This window comes from Schistocerca serialis, chromosome 1, assembly GCF_023864345.2.
Source record: "Schistocerca serialis cubense isolate TAMUIC-IGC-003099 chromosome 1, iqSchSeri2.2, whole genome shotgun sequence".
Lineage (NCBI taxonomy): Eukaryota > Metazoa > Arthropoda > Insecta > Orthoptera > Acrididae > Schistocerca > Schistocerca serialis.
This window is the reverse complement of record NC_064638.1, coordinates 718,684,041-718,702,296: the sequence shown is the minus strand read 5'-3', so window position 1 is coordinate 718,702,296 and position 18,256 is coordinate 718,684,041. Positions and strand designations below refer to the sequence as shown.

General features: G+C 42.7%; 1 protein-coding gene across 3 annotated transcripts in view; it reads right to left on the bottom strand.

Moving 5' to 3' along the window:
- The window catches only part of LOC126481267 (USP6 N-terminal-like protein), a 284,510-nt gene that overhangs the window by 265,053 nt on the left and 1,201 nt on the right, over positions 1-18,256 (bottom strand). The window lies entirely within an intron of this gene.

Here is an 18,256-nt window from a genome sequence, read left to right as displayed (position 1 = left end):
TAAAACATAAAACTAATTAGCCAATGAGGCATTGTCAGCTAAAATTACTGGCAAAGAGTCCAGTAACTGAAGAGTCCATCGCAGGGCAGTCAAAGGAGGACAGCTCACCAAGATATGGGACACTGTCAGCCGGGCGCTGCACTGACACTGAGGTGTGTCATCACGGTGCAGGAGGTGGCTGTATGTCATGGCCAATGTGGAGCCGGGAGAGAACCACAGAGTCCCTGCGAGAGGCCCGCATGGAGGACTGCCACACATTCATAGTCTCCTTAATGGCGTGCAGTTTGTTGTGCATGTTGAGGTTATGCCTTTCGTCTCCCAAAGCCTCAAAACCTTGTGGCGTAGTACTGAACACAGGTCAGTTGCAGAAAAGCTGATATCCATAAGTGGCTTCCGTGTAGCCTGTTTGGCCAGTATATCGGCAAGTTTGTTGTCTGGGATTCCGACGTGACCTGGAGTCCAGACAAACACCACAGAATGACCGGACTATTCCAGGGCATAGATGGACTCCTGGATGATCACTATCAAAGGATGACGAGGATAGCACTGGTCGAGAGCTCGTAGGCTGCTCAAGGAGTCAGTACACAGAAGGAACGCCTCCCCAGGGCATGAATGGATGTGCTCAAGAGCATGCGATATAGCCACCAGCTTGGCAGTGAAAACATTGCACCCATTGGGCAAGGAATGCTCTTCAATATGTCCTCCATGGACATAGGCGAAGCCGGCATGAGCACCAGCCATCGAGCCACCAGTGTAAACCACTTCGTGGCCTCGGTACTTGTCAAGAATTGAGAGGAAGTGGCAGTGGAGAGCTGTGGGGTTAACTGAGTCCTTAGGGCCATGTGAAAGGTCCAGGCAAAGCTGCGGCCTAGGTGTACACCATGGAGGTGTACATGAATGGACCTCAAGTGTAGGTGGTAAAAGCAAGGACTCCTGTTCAGAAACAAGGGATTGGACACAAACTGGAATTGGAAGCCCTGACCTGGGCCGCCGATGCGGGAGATGAACCACTGTGGATGGGAAAAGGAGACAGTGATTCGGATGCGCAAGACGACTACGAACGTGTGCTACATAACTGGTCAGCAGTTGTGCATGCCTAACCTGCAACGGAGGCACTCGGGCTTCCACAAGTATGCTGGTCACCGGACTCGTCCTAAAAGCTCCTGCTGCTAGGTGAATGCCACAGTGGTGCATTGGGTCGAGTAAATGCAATGCTGAGGGTGCCGCCAAACCATAAACCAGACTCTCATAGTCATGCTGGCATCGAACAAGGGCTCTGTAGAGCTACAGCAGCGTAGAGTGATCAACACCTTATTTGGTGTTGCTCGTGCAGCGGAGGGTATTGAGGTGCTGCCAGCACTTCCGCTTAAGCTGACGAAGGTGAGGAAGCCAAGTCAATAGGGTGTTGAAAACTAGTCCTAAGAATCAATACGTCTCCGCTACAGTGAGCGGATCATCATTAAGGTAAAGTTCTGGTTCTGGACGACGCAGACAGAAGTGCATGACACACATGACTTTGTGACCGAAAACTGGAAACCGTGGGCTAGAGCCCATGACTGAGCCTTGTGGATGGCTCCCTGAAGGAGCCGCTCAGCAACACCAGTACTGGTAGAGTGGTATGAAATACAGAAGTCATCTGCATACAAAGAAGGTGATACCAATGGCCCTACAGCTGCTGCTAGACCATTAATGGCCACTAAAAATAGAGAGAGACTCAATACAGAGCCCTGCGGGACCCCATTCTCCTGGGTATGGGGGAGGGAACTATGGGAGGCACCAACTTGGACACGTAAAGTCTGAAGTGACAAGAAATTCTGGATAAAAATCGGGAGTGGGCCTCTGAGACCCCACTTGCACGAGGGTTGTCCGTAAAATAAGGTTCCCATGGCACTACAGTCCTGAAAACTGCTGTTACAGTGGATCCCACGATTCTGTAGTGTACCTTGGTTCCCCCACTCCAAATCCCCTCCCTAGCATGCTCCCTGTGGAGCTCAGTCTTGGCTTGGCAGCTGTACGTGATGGATCTCCCCTTGCTCCACCCGCCAGGGTGTGAACTGCGCTCGGTGATCCATTTCCTGTCTACAAAAAACATTGCACCAACAGACATCCATTCCCAGCTATGTGAAATTTGCGGAGACAAGTGTATGAGCATACAACACAAGCGCAAATGGTGAGAGAGTTCAAGAATGGTCTTACTGACGTCCGTGATGAGGAGTGTTCCGGACGGCCATCTGTTTCTGATGAAACAATCGCAAAAGTGGAGGCAGCGGTGCTCTCAGATTGAAGAGTGAAGGTTCGTGAGCTCTCCGAAATGATCCCTGATGTCAGCAAAACCTCTATTGACAAGATTTTGACAGAGCTTCTAGGGTATACTAAGGTTTGCGCGAGGTGGGTGCCAAGAATGTTGACTGAAGACCAATGTCAATGAGTTGAGGTGGCTCAAGAACTTCTTCAAGATCACGGAACTCATGGAGAGGAATATCTCTACTCCACTGTCATTGGAGACGAGACTTGGGTGCACTACCGCACACCCGAAACCAAAGAACAATCCAAACAAACAGAAGCACCCAGAGTCGCGAGATCGCGAAAATTCAAACAAATGCAGAGTGTCGGCAAAGTGGTGGCAACAGTGTTTTGGGACAGCAAGGGGGTACTGTTGCGTGAGTTCTTGCCCACCAGTACAACAATCAACACTGCTGGGTACTGTGAGACACTGCAAAAATTGTGCTGTGCAATTCAATACAAGAGGAGGGGTATGCTGTCCAAGGGGGTGCATTTGCATCAGGATAACGCTCGACTGCACACCGCTAAAGCCGCCTACGAGCTCATCGCAAAATTTGGATGGGGTATTGTCAAACACCCACCCTACAGCCCAGACTTAGCTCCAAGTGACTACAATCTCTTCCCTAACTTGAAGAAATACCTGTGTGGAACGCATTTCGGCGACAGAGAAGAGTTGGAAGAAGCGGTTCTCGGGTATCTGCGTGGCTTGGCAGCACATTTTTTTTACTTGGGAATTCAAAAGCTCGTATATTGCATGCAAAAATGTATTGACCTCAGTGGTGACTATGTAGAAAAATATGTTGAAGTCTGAACTTTTCAAAAATATACACATTCATGAAATAAACATGTTTTACACTGTGGGGGGGGGGGGGGGGGGGGGGGGGCAAAAAAAAAAAAAAAAAAAAAAAAAAAAAAAAAAAAAAAAAAAAAAAAAAACTGGGAACCTTATTTTACGGACACCCTCGTATAATGTGGCAAGGATATGATGTCGCCAGGTCATGTCATACGCTTTTCGCAAATCGAAAAAGATGGCAACCAGGTGTTGGCGTCTGGAAAAAGCTGTTCGGATGTCAGACTCTAGGGACACAAGATTAGCAGTGGTAGAGCGATCCTGGCGGAAGCCGCCCTGACGTGGAACTGGTAGGCCACATGACTCCAGGACCCAACCCAACAGCCAACACACCATAGATTCCAGCAGCTTAGAAAGAATGTTGGAGAGGCTGATGGGCCGATAGCTATCCACATCAAGTGGGTTTTTACTGGGTTTGAGCACCGGAATGATGGTGCTCTCTTGCCATTGCGATGAAAAGACGCCATTGCACCAGATCCGGTTGAAGATAATGAGGAGATGTCACTTGTAGTCAGATGAGAGATGTATAATCATCTGACTGTAGATACGATCTGGCCCAGGAGCTGTGGCAGGGCAGTGTGCAAGGGCACTGAGGAGATCCCACTCTGTCAAAGGGGCATTATAGGATTCACTGTGGCGTGTAATAAACAAGAGGACTTTCCCTTACAGCTGCCGTCTGAGAGTGCAAAAGGCTGGGGGTAATTCTCCGACACAGAGGCTCGAGCATAGTGTTCAGCAAAGCGCTCAGCAATCACATTTGTGTCGGTAGATAACACGTCATTTATGTTAACACCGGGTACACCTGTCGGGGTCTGGTACCCGAAAACACATTTGATCTTTGCCCAGACTTAGTGAGGTGACGTATGGCACCCAATGGTCGAGACATCTCTCTCCCAACACTCCCACTTCCGTCATTTGATAAGTTGGCAAACGTGAGCACGGAGCCGTTTAAAGGCTATAAGGTGCTCCAGGGAAGGGTGCCGCTTATGCCATTTTAGAGCTCACCAACGCTCCTTAATTGCTTCAGCGACTTCCGGCGACCACCAAGAGACTGTCTTTCCTGGGGGCACCCTAAAGAGTGAGGGATTGTGTTTTCTGCCACAGAAATGATTGTTGTAGTCACCTGCTCAACCATCACATTGATGTTCCTGTGTGAGGAAGATTCAACGGTTGCAGAGGTGAAAGTTTCCCAGTCCGCCTTGTTTAAAGCCCATCTGGGCAGGCGTCCGTGGGTTTGATGCCGGGGCAGCGACAGGAAGATGGGGAAGTGGTCACTACCACACAGGTCGTCGTGTGCTCTCCAGTGGATAGATGGGAGAAATCCTGGGCTGCAAATTGATAAGTCAATGGCCGAGTAACTACCTCAAGCCACACTGAAATGTGTGGAGGCCCCAATATTTAAGAGGCAGAAGTCGAACTGAGACAGTAAAGTTTCGAGCTCTCTGCCTTGGACGGTAAGCACGGTGCCACCCCACAAGGAGTTATGGGTCTTAAAATCTCCCAAAAGTAGGAACGGTTTAGGGAGTTGATCAATCAGTGCAGTTAATACATTCAGGGTTACTGCACCATCTGGAGGAAGATGTACATTGCAAAGAGGTCATTTCCTCCGTTGTCCTTATTCTGACAGCCACAGCTTTAAGAGGGGTTTGAAGGTGCACAGTTTCACTACAGAATGAGTTTAGGACATAAACGCGAACTCCACCTGACACTATTACAGTCGCTACAGTTCCTGTAGTATCCCTTATAGCCGCGGAGGGTACGGGTCTGCATTGTGGGGAACCAGGTTTCCTGGAGGGCCATGCAGAAAGCAGGTGTAAGGCTTAATAGTTGCCGTAGCTCAGCCAGGCGGTGGAAAAAACCACCGCAATTCCACTGGAGGATGACGTCATCGTGAAACTGGGAAGGCATGGAACATTCAATGAGTCAGTTTACGCCTCAGGGTCACCTGCTGCCACTGGCTTTTTGCCTGAGCCGTCTATATTCATTTTGCCCAAGGGACCGGCGAGATCTATGTCCTCAGCGGACACCAGAATCTCCACCTCATCTGCAGACGCAGAGCTTGGGGGTAGTGGTGGTGGTGGTGGTGTGGGTGGCACCGCAATTCCCTTGGTCTTCGGGACTTCCTTTTTTGATTTCACTCACTGTTCCTTGGGTTTCTCTGGCTGGGAGGACTTTACTGATTCAGTCTCCGGGATTGAGGATGAGTGTGAAGACCTGCGACCAGCTGATTTTGGACTCTTCAGCCACTGGCGGGTGTCATCTTTTCCACTAGCAGAAACCTGGGAAGGGAGTGACCCAAGGGACCCTTTCCTACAGAGAGAGGCCGAAGAAGCTGTACGCTTCTCTGACTTAGAAGCGGGGACTGACGTCCACGATGGTTGGGGGGTGGGGGGTGTTGCTCCTGCAGTAGGTGATGCAGGAGCGACAGTGAGGGAAATGCCCCCCACCATCAAGGGGGCTAGTGTAGCCTTCTGACTATTACACGTGACTGGGGGTGGCGGAGCTGTTAGGGTTAGAACTGTTGTAGCGGCGGCATAAGAAGATGTGATACGTACAGGATGTAGGTGTTCAAATTTCCTCTTAGCCTCAGTGTACGTCAGTCGGTCCAGGGAGAATCCTGCAGTCTGGTGAGCAAGGCGAATGGCGCTCTCCACAGTTGACATGGATGGGAGGCGGGGCACATGGAGTATTGGGATGTGATGGGCGTCCGCAATCTCGACATGTGACACTGGACGTACAATGGGAAGACATATGACCAAACTTCCAACATTTAAAACACCGCATTGGTGGAAGGGGTACAAGGTTTCACATCACAGCATTAGACCATCACCTTGACTTTCTCGGGTAATGTATCGCCCTTGAAGGCCAAGATGAAGGCACAGGTGGCAACCTGATTATCCTTTGGACCCCGGTGGACATGCTGAAAGAAATGTACACCTCGCCGTTCTAAATTAGCGTGTAGCTCATTGTCGGACTGCAAAAGAAGGTCCGCGTGGAATATGATACCCTGGACCATTTTAAGATCTTATGGGGCGTGACTGTTACAGAAACATCCCCCAGTTCGTCACAAGCGAGTAACACCCGTGACTGGGCAGATGATGCTGTTTTGATCAAGACTAACACAGATCTCATTTTGGACAAGCCCTCCACCTCCCCAAACTTGTCCTCTAAATGCTCAACAAAAAACTGAGGCTTCATTGTCATGAAAGAGTTGCCATCAGCTCTAGAACATACAAGGTACCGGGGTGAATAAGAGCCACTGCCATCCTTAGCCTGATGTTCCCCCCATGGATTGGCCAGGGAGGGGAACGATTTGGGGTCATGCTTCTGGGCATTGAATTGAGCCTGTGAAAGCTTAGAGACTGCTGGTGTTTGACCACCAGCATGAGATGATGTACTACGCTTCATCGCGTGTCATCCACCCTGGTGCCACCCACTCCGACCACGGGACCTCCCCACGGACTCCACCCAGCTGCAGTGAAGGCCACCTGGGAGGATGGCCATTGCTGGATGTCCTGATGCCCCAGGGGGATGGGCATCTACCCCTTGGCATACATGGGGAGATAATTGTGCAGGCATCAGCAGAGCGATCCTTGTGTGGGCAGGGGGCTGCAACCAACAGGGTACATGGCGACCCCACCACAACGAACTGGCTACCACGCTGGTTATCAGGTGCAACCAAGCAAATAAGTTCATTATTATCGTTAGCATAGAAAAAGATACTGCACAGCTGATGGAAAAATAAACACCCAGGAGGGTAACCTCATCCAACAGTTGTAGAATGAGCAGAAATACAGATCCACGTCAATGAAGGATGCGATAGGTCTTTGCGCATGACGGACATGATGCACCATGCAAGGTGCCCTTCCCCAATTGGCTTGTTCTTCAGAAAAATTTTGAAAAATGGAGGTCAAGCCCTACAGGAGACCATCACAAAGGCCGAGACTCCTTTTAGTCGCCTCTTATGACAGGCAGGAATACCTCGGGCCTATTGTAACCCTCGGACCCGCAGGGGGGCCTTGGGCAAAGGAATGAAGGAGGAAACCACCTTATAGAAATCTGCACAGTGCATAGTTTGATCATCACTGGCAAATGGTTCAAATGGCTCTGAGCACTATGGAACTTAACGTCTGAGGTCATCAGTCCCCTAGAACTGAGAACTACTTAAACCTAACTAACCTAAGGACATCACACACATCCATGCACGAGGCAGGATTCAAACCTGTGACTGTAGCGGTCGTGCAGTTCCAGACTGAAGCACCTAGAACAACTCGGCCACACTGGCTGGCTGATCATCACTGACACTTGGTTTAGGAATCATAAATGAAAGCTGTATACGTGGAAGAGACCTGAAGACACTGGAAGGTTTCAGACTGATTATATAATGGTAAGACAGCAATTTAGGAACCAGATTTTAAATTGTAAGGCATTTCCAGTAATAGATGTGGACTCTGACCACAATTTATTGGTTATACACTATAAAATAAAACTGAAGAAATTGGAAAAAGGTAGGAAATTAAGGGGATGGGATCTGGATAAGTTGAAAGAACCAGAGGTTGCTGAGAGGTTCAGAGAGAGTATTAGGCAATGGTTGACTATACCAAAGGAAAGGAATGCAGAAGACGACACATGGGTAGCTTTGAGAGATGAAATAGGGAAGGCAGCAGAGGATCAAATAGGTAAAAAGACAAGGCCTAGTAGAAATCCTTGGATAACACAAGAGATATTGAATTTAACTGATGAAAGGAGAAAATATAAAAATGCAATAAGTGAAGCACATGAAAGTGAATACAACTGCTAAAAAAAAATTAAATTCACAGGTAGTGCAAAAGGGCTAAGCACGGATAGCTAAGAGAGAAAATGTAATGATTTAAAGCATACTTCACTAGGAGAAAGGTAGAGACCGCTTACAGGAAAATTAAAGAGGCCTTTGACGTGAAGAGAAACAGCTGTATGAATGTCAAGAGCTTAAATGATAAGCCAGTTACAAGCAAAGAAGAAAAGGTGGAAGAAGTCTATAGTGAGTCTATATAGGGAAGGTCTACATCAGGAAGATAAACCTGAAGGCAATATTATAGGAAAGGTAGTGGGTGTAGATGAAGATGAGATGGGTGATATGATACTGCAAGAAGCATTTGATAGAGCTCTGAAAGATCTATGCTGAAACAACATCCTGGATTAGAAGATACGTTACAGAAAGGTCAACCTACATTTATAGCATTTGTAAACTACAGAAAGCTCTTGACAATGTAGACTGGAATGCTCTCTTTGAAATTCTGAAGGTAGCAAGGATAAAATACAGGAGGTGAAAGGCTATTTACAACTTGTACAGAAGCCAAACAGCAATTATAAAAGACAATGGGAATGAAATGGAAGCAGTTTTTGAGAAGGGAGGAATACAGGGCCATAGCCTATCCCTGACTTTATTCAATATGTACGTTCAGGTAGCAGTAAAGGAAAACAAAGAAAAATTTGGATTAACAATTGAAGTTCAGGAAAAGAAATAAAAACTTTGACATTTGCCAATGACACTGTAATTTTGTCAGAGACAGCAAAGAACTTGGAAGAGCAGCTGAATGGAATGGACATTGTTTTGAAAGAATGATATACGATGAACATCAACAAAAGTAAAACAAGGGTAATGGCATGTAGTTGAATTAAATCAGGAGACGCTACAGGAATTCGATCAGAAAGCAAGACAATTAAAGAAACAGATGAGTGTTGCTATTTGGTATCTGGGCAGCAAAATAAGAGAAATTTGTGAACACTGAATATAGATGTAAGTTTTAGGACGTCTTTTCTGAAAATATCTGTCTGGAGCACAGGCATGTATGGAAGTGAAGCACAGATGATAAACAGCTTAGATAAAGAAAGAATAGAAGCTTTAGAAATGTGGTGCTACAGAAGAATGCTGAAGATTAGATGCGTAGATCATATAATTAATGAGGACATACATAATAGAATTGGGAGACAAAAAATTTGTTGTGCAACTTGATCAAAAGGACACAGACATCAAGGGATCACCACTTTAGTATTGGAGGGAAGTGTGGGAGATAAAATTTGTAGAGGGAGATGAATACATTAAGCAGATGCAGGAGGATGTGCACTGCTGTGGTTAGACAGAGATGAAGAGGCCTGCAAAGATAGAATAGTATGGAGACTGCATCAAACCAGTCTCCAGACTGAGACAACAACAACAACAACAAATAAACAAATGCAGTTCAGACTTGTTCTCATGCTGATGGTAATGAAATTGTTTTCTGATGCAAAGCATATAAGCACTACTGACGTTTAGTAGCTTTGGGTAGTATAGTGTGCTAACCACTGCACCTAGTGTTACACAAGCCCTCTGCTGTTCCTTATCTACATAAACAATTTAGGAGGCATTCTGAGCAGCCATCTTAGGTTGTATGCAGATGATACAGTCGTTTATCATCTAGTTAAGTCATCAGAAGATAAAAACGAATTGCAAAACGGTTTAGAAACGTTATCTGCAAGGTGTGAAAATTGGCAATTGACCCTAGATAATGGAAAGTGTGAGGTCATCCACGTGACTGTTAAAAGGAATCTGTTGAACTTCTGTAACATGATAAATCAGTCAAATCTAAAGGCGATAAATTCAACTAAATGCCCAGAAATTGCAGAATTATGAACAACTTAAACTGGAAAGAACACAAACAAAATGCTGTGTGGAAGGCGAACTGAAGACTGATTTATTGGCAGAACAATTAGAAAATGCAACAGATCTACTAAAGAGACTGCATACACTATTCTTGTCCATCCTCTTTTGGAGTACTGCTGCACAGTGTGGGGTCCTTACCAGACAGGATTGACAGAGCACACCAAGGAAGTTCAAATAAGAGCAGCATATTTTGCATTATCGAGTAACCAGAGACAGAATGTCACGGACATGATACAGGATTTGGGGTGGACATAATTGAAACAAAGGCTTTTCTTGTTGCAGCAGTATCTTCTGATGAAATTTCAATTACCAACTTTCTTCTCCGAATGTGAAAATATTTTGTTGGCGCCAACCTACACAGGGAGAAATGATCACCATAATAAAATAAGGAAAATCAGAGCTAGCACAGAAAGATATGAGTGTTCAGTTGGTGCGATGAACCCACTGCCAGGCACCCGAGTGTGATTTGCAAAGTCTTGATGTAGATGTAGGAACAAGATGAATGTACAGGACTCAATGCCTGACAAGAGTAGCAGAGAGTAGCTGGCTAGTGTGTAGAAGGGAAACACAAAATGGGATGTGACCAAGGATAGAGGTGTGTGTAGAACATAGTCTACTTAAGGTTGAAGAATACAAAAATGTGATGACATTATGTACATTTCAGTGATGGTGATGATGGAAAAGGAAGGGATTCTAAGTCCCAATTGTATACACTGTGCAGTAGCAGTTGACCATTGTGTGTTCAGCAGCATGCTGTTGCCCCTGACAATACATACTGTGATCATTAATATTGGAGGATTCTTGCTAGGTGGCCCAGACCAAATAAATAGATGTGAGTACCAACAGAAAAACTCACATATCAATGTAGAAAAACATTTTTATCAATGTCGCTGTCATCATAGATAGCACTGATGTTAAAAAACACACATGAATCACAAAACTGGAATAAGTCGTGATGGGTGAGTAAATAAGTTAAATGTAAATTCAAACCTTTGCAAGGATATGACAAAGCAAGGGGTTGAGTGGGAGCAGGGATAGCCCAAGCATGAGCTAAGTATTTTGTTGGTTTCATAGACTGTAAAATAAAACTCTTTTGGATAGGTAATACAACAATTCTGATTAGGTAATACTCCCTTAAATGTAATTACACACAAATTAAGACAATATCTGAACGATACATATGATAATACACACAAAAGCGCCAAAGAAAGTGTATAGGCATGCATATTCAAATACAGATATATGTAAACAGGCAGAATACAGTGCTGCAGTTGGCAACACAAATATAAGGAAATAAGTATCTGGCACAGTTGTCAGATCGGTTACTGCTGCTGCAATGGCAGGTTATCAAGATTTAAATGAGTTTGAACGTGGTGTTATAGTTGATGCACGAGTGATGGGACACGGCATCTCTGAGGTAGCGATGAAGTGAGGATTTTCCTGTATGGCCATTTCACGAGTGTACCGTGAATATCAGGAATCTGGTAAAACATGAATTCTCCAACATCAATGTGGCTGGAAAAAGATCCAGTAAGAATAGGACCAATGACGATTGAAGAGACTCATTCAACATGACAGAAGTGGAACCTTCCGCAAATTGCTGCGGATTTCAATGATGGGCCGTCAACAAGTGTCAGTGTGTGAACCATTCTACAGAAAATCACTGATATGGGCTTTCGGAGCCGAAGGCCCACTCTTGTACCCTTGACGACTGCACGACGCAAAGCTTTACATGTTGCCTGGGCTTGTAAACGCTGACATTGGACTACTGATGACTGGAAACATGTTGCCTGGCCGGATGACTCATTTCAAATTGTATCGAGTGGATGGACGTGTACGGGTATGGAGACAAGCTCATAAATCCATGGGCCCTGCATGTCAGCAGGGTACTGTTCAAGATGGTGAAAGATCTGTAATGGTGTCGGGTGTGTGCTGTTGGAGCGATATTGGATCCCTGATATGTCTAGATACAACTGACAGGTGACACGTACGTTAGTTTTTCTTTCTTATCACCTGCACCCACTCATGTCTACTGTGCATTCTGACGGATTTGGGAAATTCCAGCAGGACAATGTGACACCCTGCACGTCCAGAATAGCTACAGAGTGGCTCCAGGAACACTCTTCTCAGTTTAAACACTTCCACTGGCCACCCCAGGTGTGGACATTATTGAGCCTATCTGGGATATTTTGCAACTTACTGTTCAGAAGAGATCTCCACCCCCTAGTACTCTTACAGATTTATGGACAGCCCTGCAGGACTCATGGTGTCAGATCCCTCTAGCACTACTTCAGAGATTAGTGGAGTCCATGCCATGTCATGTTGCAGCACTCCTGCATGCTTGTGGGGGCTCTACAAGATATTGGGCAGGAGTACCAGTTTCTTTGGCTCTTCAGTGTAGTATATGGTGGAAGGTTAATTGAAAATTGTAGAAACCATAACCTGGTCTCAAAATCAAGATGTTTTAAAAGGAAACCTCACAAATTAAAAAACCTGGAAACACCCTGATTTCCGAAAGGGTGAATGGCAACTGGACCATGTACGCATGAAATCTACAATGTCAAAGTTTTAACGAGTGAAGACTCAGGACCAGACCACTATGTCGTGAACACCAACTAAAATAACACCAATGGTTAAGAAAATATCTAAGAAAAAAAGTAGAAGAAAATTCGACCCAACCATCTTAATAAAACATGAGGAATACACTAGGAAATCAGGTGAAGGATCTATCAACTATAATACGCTAGAAGAATTAACCACCAAATCAAAATCCATAACAGAAGAGTTGGCTCCAATAAATCCCAGGAAGAAACATGAGCGGTGGAATGAAGAATGCGACCAGGCATTAGAAAGAAGACACCAAGCTTGGATAAAGCATCAAGCCCAAAAGTCTTAAGAATCACATCTAGAACTAATTAAATAAAGAAAGTCAACCCATAAAATCATCAGATAGACAAAACGCAAACATCTTAAAAATACCCTAGAAAAGACAGAAGAGAACTTCCAGAAGAAACAGTCAAGAGATTATTACAAAATCTTTGGGAGATATCTTAAAAAGTATGAGTCCCCAACATTGATGCTGAAAGATGTCAGGAAAGTTGGCGCATAGTAATCAGGAAAATACAGAGATCCTTGCAGAGTCTTTCATCAAACGTAAATTGTGATGACCCACTGGAAACATTTCAAGAGACACTGAAGCATCTATTTTAACCACCCAGAACTAATAGATACTCCAACTATCAATGAGGTAGAAGTCACAATTCAGGAACTAAAAAAATTACAAGGCATGTTGTGAAGATCATGTATTCGCAGAAATTTGGAAAAGCTGTAGTTCTAAATCTCCATGAAAATCTAATTGAAATGTGGATCAAAGAGAAAATTCCAGGGCACTGGACCTCAGGAATAATCCATCCATTATTTAAAAAAGGAGATAGAACCAGGTCAGATAATGACAGAAGAATAACCCTTCTGGACTGCGCATACAAAATTTTCTCCTGCACAATTTACAATAGGATCAAAAACATTCTGGAACCACAACTTGGAGAATATCAAGGAGGATTTTGACAAATTTTAGCCTGAAACTAATAAAGGAGTATTACAAGCGTAGAAACAAACGTTATTCATCTCATCCATAGATTTAAAAAAAAACATATGATAGTGATCATAGACCCACACTTCTAAAAATCCTTATATCATATGGCCTCCATCCCAAACTGGTAAGACTCATTCAGCTAACTTTAACTAACACAAATTCAAAGGTCAAGCTCAGAGGAGAAATGTCACAAGCTTTAAAAATGAAAATAGGACTCAAGATAAGGTGATGGATTGTCCCCTTTGCTTTTTGATGTGACCCTCGATTACATCATGACAATCTGCCAAAAAGAAAATCCGTGTAAAATCAAAATCGGAGGAAAACCAGTAATATGAGCAAACTGCCTTGGGTTTGCTGACGATTTAGCTTTCTTAGCCCTTGACATGGAAGAAGTTTGTGCTCAGATAAAAAGTCTCCAGAAAATTGCTTCAAAAACAGGATTACAAACATCCTTTGAGAAAACTGAAATCATGCCCATGAAACCTCTTTGCATGGACAAAATCTTCATAATGATCATGAAATTAACATAGTTCCACAATTTAAATATCTTGGGTGAGAAAGCAACATGGATAAATAGAACCAATTAAATGAAAAAAGAACAATTTCTAACCTGGTCAACATATAGTAAGAAATGCCCGTCGACAGACACTAAGATCCAACATTACAAAACTGTAACTCTCCCAGAAGCAACTTATGCTTGTGAAACTCTGTTCCAAATTAAAAATGAAGGGACTCCTCAAGACTGAACAAGGAATTATCAGAATACGCATCAATAAAAGATACCAGGTTGATGGAGTCTGGAGAATCCTCCCTAATGAAACTGTCTATTGTGAAATTGACCCAATCACCAGCACAATGAAGAACAAAAGAATTTCATATTTCTTTCATGTCTTACAATTGCCTGACAACAGGATTTTAAAACAACTACTGATGAGAGGTCTCGGAAAGAAGACAGGAGGACAGTGGGCCAAAGAAATTCAGCAATATCTTGAAGCAGTCAGACTCAGGATTACTGAGGCAGAGAACAGAAACAAAATTAACACACTTGTTATTAATCATAAATTTTCAGCAGAAATGATGCACAGAAGTCCAGTAGAGATTTCAGACAAGTTAAGAAAATTGTGTTCAGAACGAATGACCAAGTACTGGGCTGAGTGCAAGAAGCAAGTAGTCTAGTCATCAAAGAGAAAGTGAACATGGAATGACTCAAGTGGTCCAATGTGGCCAATCAATTTAATAATAATAACAATTATTATAATAATAATAGGAAGATATTCCAATGGAAAGTAAACCTCAGTTGTTAATTACTTCCTTCTGCACATCCAATCACGATTGTTATTTGACATGGAAAATAAATGAATGGTATACATCTAAAATACAGATTCAAGGAATGCGAAAATTCAACTGGGATTGCGAATCAAAGCCTATTAAATAACATACTGCAATGTGGGGTCACTCTGTGCCACTTTTGGATTATTTTTCAAACAAAATCATGTCATGCATAGTAGTTTTGTAAAAAGACTTTGGAAAATGAAGATAGTCTATTTAAAAACAAGGTAAAACCTATTTAGTAACATACAAGATATTGAAAAATTATTTTTGAAATTTTATAAAGTTTAAAAAAATTGGAGAAATGTAGTTGTTCAAGCAGATTAATTTGCTCCAACATTATTTTAAGACAGGGTATAGCTTGGGGGCAATGTTACCCTCTTTAAAGTTTATTGCATTACCTTAAGAGGTCACAATACATGAACACTTGTACATTTCTGTATTAAAGGGACAAAAATAATAAAAAATCATGATAATGCAACTTTTTTATTTAAGATCTAAAAAAGTAATTCAGTGTCATTTTGTTATTAAACTAAAGACTAATCGTTCCTTAGGTATGCTGGTGTGTGAAAATGTCTGACTACACCAGAAAAGCTTTGGGTCGACAGAAGCGTCCGATCCCACGCGTCGGCTTTAACCCGTGACGTAAGGGTGTTGTCGTGTGTGACGTCATGACGGTGCGGAGTTTGGTTTGAGTGTGGCTGTCTCCAGTTCTGTTTTATCTTATTTTATTTACTTTTCTGATCTGTTCGTTCTATCCCGTGAGATTTTTTTTTAAAAAGACAAAAAACACTAATCAGCTACTGAAGCATCTTTATCTTCTATGGGTTGCAGGGGTTATGACCCCTGGGGAGGTGGGTGGGTATTCATGCATGGCTGTCTTCACTTACACGTTGTAGCTACACAAGGCATTTAAATTTGTTTATATTTAGTTTGCCCCCCACCCAAAACACCCCATTTCCTGCGCTTGTCCTGTTAGTGTCATTAGGCTTCTTGTGGATAGAGTGTGTGTGTGTTTTTGTTTCCGCCATATTTGTGACGTCATGGGTCAAAGCAGACGGGCGGGATCGGATGCTTCCGTATTTCCAAAGTGTTTAGCACAAATTCATCACCATTTACCAACTTCAGCACTGAGAAAAATGCATCTTTTGCTTTACCATTTTGAGGGCTTTATACTTTCAACTGTATAATCCCCTTTGTGAAAAAGTACATCTTTATTTACAGCCCATTTCCAGATATTAATACACGGAATCACAGTATTAATGGGTGTACCATCTTCAATAAAGCTTTAATAACTCGGTAATGCTTATTTTCATGCTGTGTAATCACAAACACAATAAATTTTCTTGCTGATTTGTATCAGTTTTCCTGTGGTTTTGATAGCCTCTCTTTGTTCACTATAGAAACCACAAATAACTTCCATTTGGTATCTTTTGTATGGTTCCCAATCTTTGTGTTAACTTTCATCAAGAATTTGTTCCTCTAATAGGTCTTCATCATTAGAATCAAGCACTGTCTGGATCTTTCTCCTCTTAAGTTGTTTACTAGTAGCTAGCACTGGCTTAGAAACATCTTATGACATTTCAGAGAAGTGATATTTCTAACTGATTCTACGCACTCTTTCAGATTTTCAGTGCTATGAACTGCAAACTGGTTATGTCCTAGCTCCCATTTACAATTTTACTACACTATAACAACATTTTCAACGTAATAAGAATCATCCCAAGCTGAATCATGTCTTAAAGTAATTAAAATAATGTGTGGCTACTTTGATCCACTTTGTCAGTGGTGTAAAGTTGCCCCATTCTTTCCAGGAAATAAGCTTCATGGCTGTTTTACATCATAGTGATAAATAACATGTTTATTACAAGTTTGTGGGTATGCTTTAGACAATAAACAACTTCTACACATAAATAAATTATATTTGTCTTCTTTTCTGACAGTAAAACACCACTTATTCTTGACAAAAATAACTCAAAAATATAGTAGTACAGATTTTGCTAGCAGACAATATCCAAGACAGTGAGAAACAGAATAACTCAAACATATGAGCTAGCAGAAATGCTCAACTGTTAGACAGAATCAAATCTGTTGCAAAATGTTTATTAGAATAGGTGCTAGGTAGGATTGAATCCTTTTTCAGAGTTGGAGGGAAGTTTTTCTCCTATGAGGAAAGTAGCCCTGCTTTACCATATCACAGTAATCAGCACATGTGATTATAAATATTAATAAAGTAAGTTGCTAAAAAAAAACAGAAGGATGAGAAAGAACACACGCAGAGTCCAGTTTGTTTAACAATTTTACTTCACTGGTTGGTAAAGAAATTCATAGAATAATTGTACAAAGATTTGTCAAGATCACAAAAGAAAGTGGGTCTAGTGTAGCAGGCGATACAACCCGTCGGCTTTGGACAATGACGTCACAAGTCGCCAGAGAGCAGTTTACCATTTTCGCTTTTGCTGTTATATTTCAGTTTCGTTTTTTTACTGACTGCTTAATAAAGTGGATCTGTTTATTCTATCTCTTGAGTTTTTTTTTAAAGCCAAAAAACACTTATCAGCTACTGAAGGGAGCTACAACACTAAGAAGAATCGCTTCTCGTTTGGCGACTTGTGACGTCATTGTCCAAAGCCGACGGGTTGTATCCCCTGCTACACTAGTCCCAAGAAAGCTTGGGAAGGAAGGGATGCGTGGCAGTTAATTGGCACTATACATACCATATGTGGCAACAAATTGTGTGCTATGAAATAAGGAAGGTTTTAGTTCTCTATTCTATCAATATCAATGCATTAGACATAGTGCACTAGCACTGGCAATGGTAGCATAAGCTAATAGTATTTATCTAAAGGTGTTTAAACAAATTGCCAAAATGTGTCAGGAGCCACTTCTTACAGTTTCTCATTGCATTACTCTGTGGCACTCAACCAAATAAAATTAAGTTAAGAAAACTAAATCAAAAAAGAAGATAGTTGCCAGCTGTCAAGAGAACAGAGGAAATAAGTTTTAAAGCATGACAGCGTTTAGTTGTGGTAATTGCCTAAATAGTCCTCTTAGTAAAAGAAAAATTTATACTGAAACTGGCATGTAAAATGTGCCAGAGGGAATCAAAACCACTCAAAACACTGTACTAAACATAGACAGGGTAATGGTACAATTCTTATTTGATCAGAATAGAACCTGTTCATTTTGTCCCAAATATTATAAAACGTAGCTACAGAACAGAGAGGTAGTATGAAAGGATGGAAGACTTGGGATGTTTACATCCCACTGACAATGAGGTCACTACAGACTGCGCAGAAACTTTGAGAAAGTACGTCGGCCATGCCCTTTCGGAGGAACCATTCGACTAAAGTAGTGTAAGGAAACCGAGGGAAACCAAAATCTGGATGGCAGACTCAGAGATGGGGGAGGGAAGGAGCATTTATGTTTTACTTTGCAGCCTTTAAATAACTGTTCTTGCACAATGATGAGTATAGCCAACTATATCATTAGAGGATTTGATAGTTAAACATGTCATTAC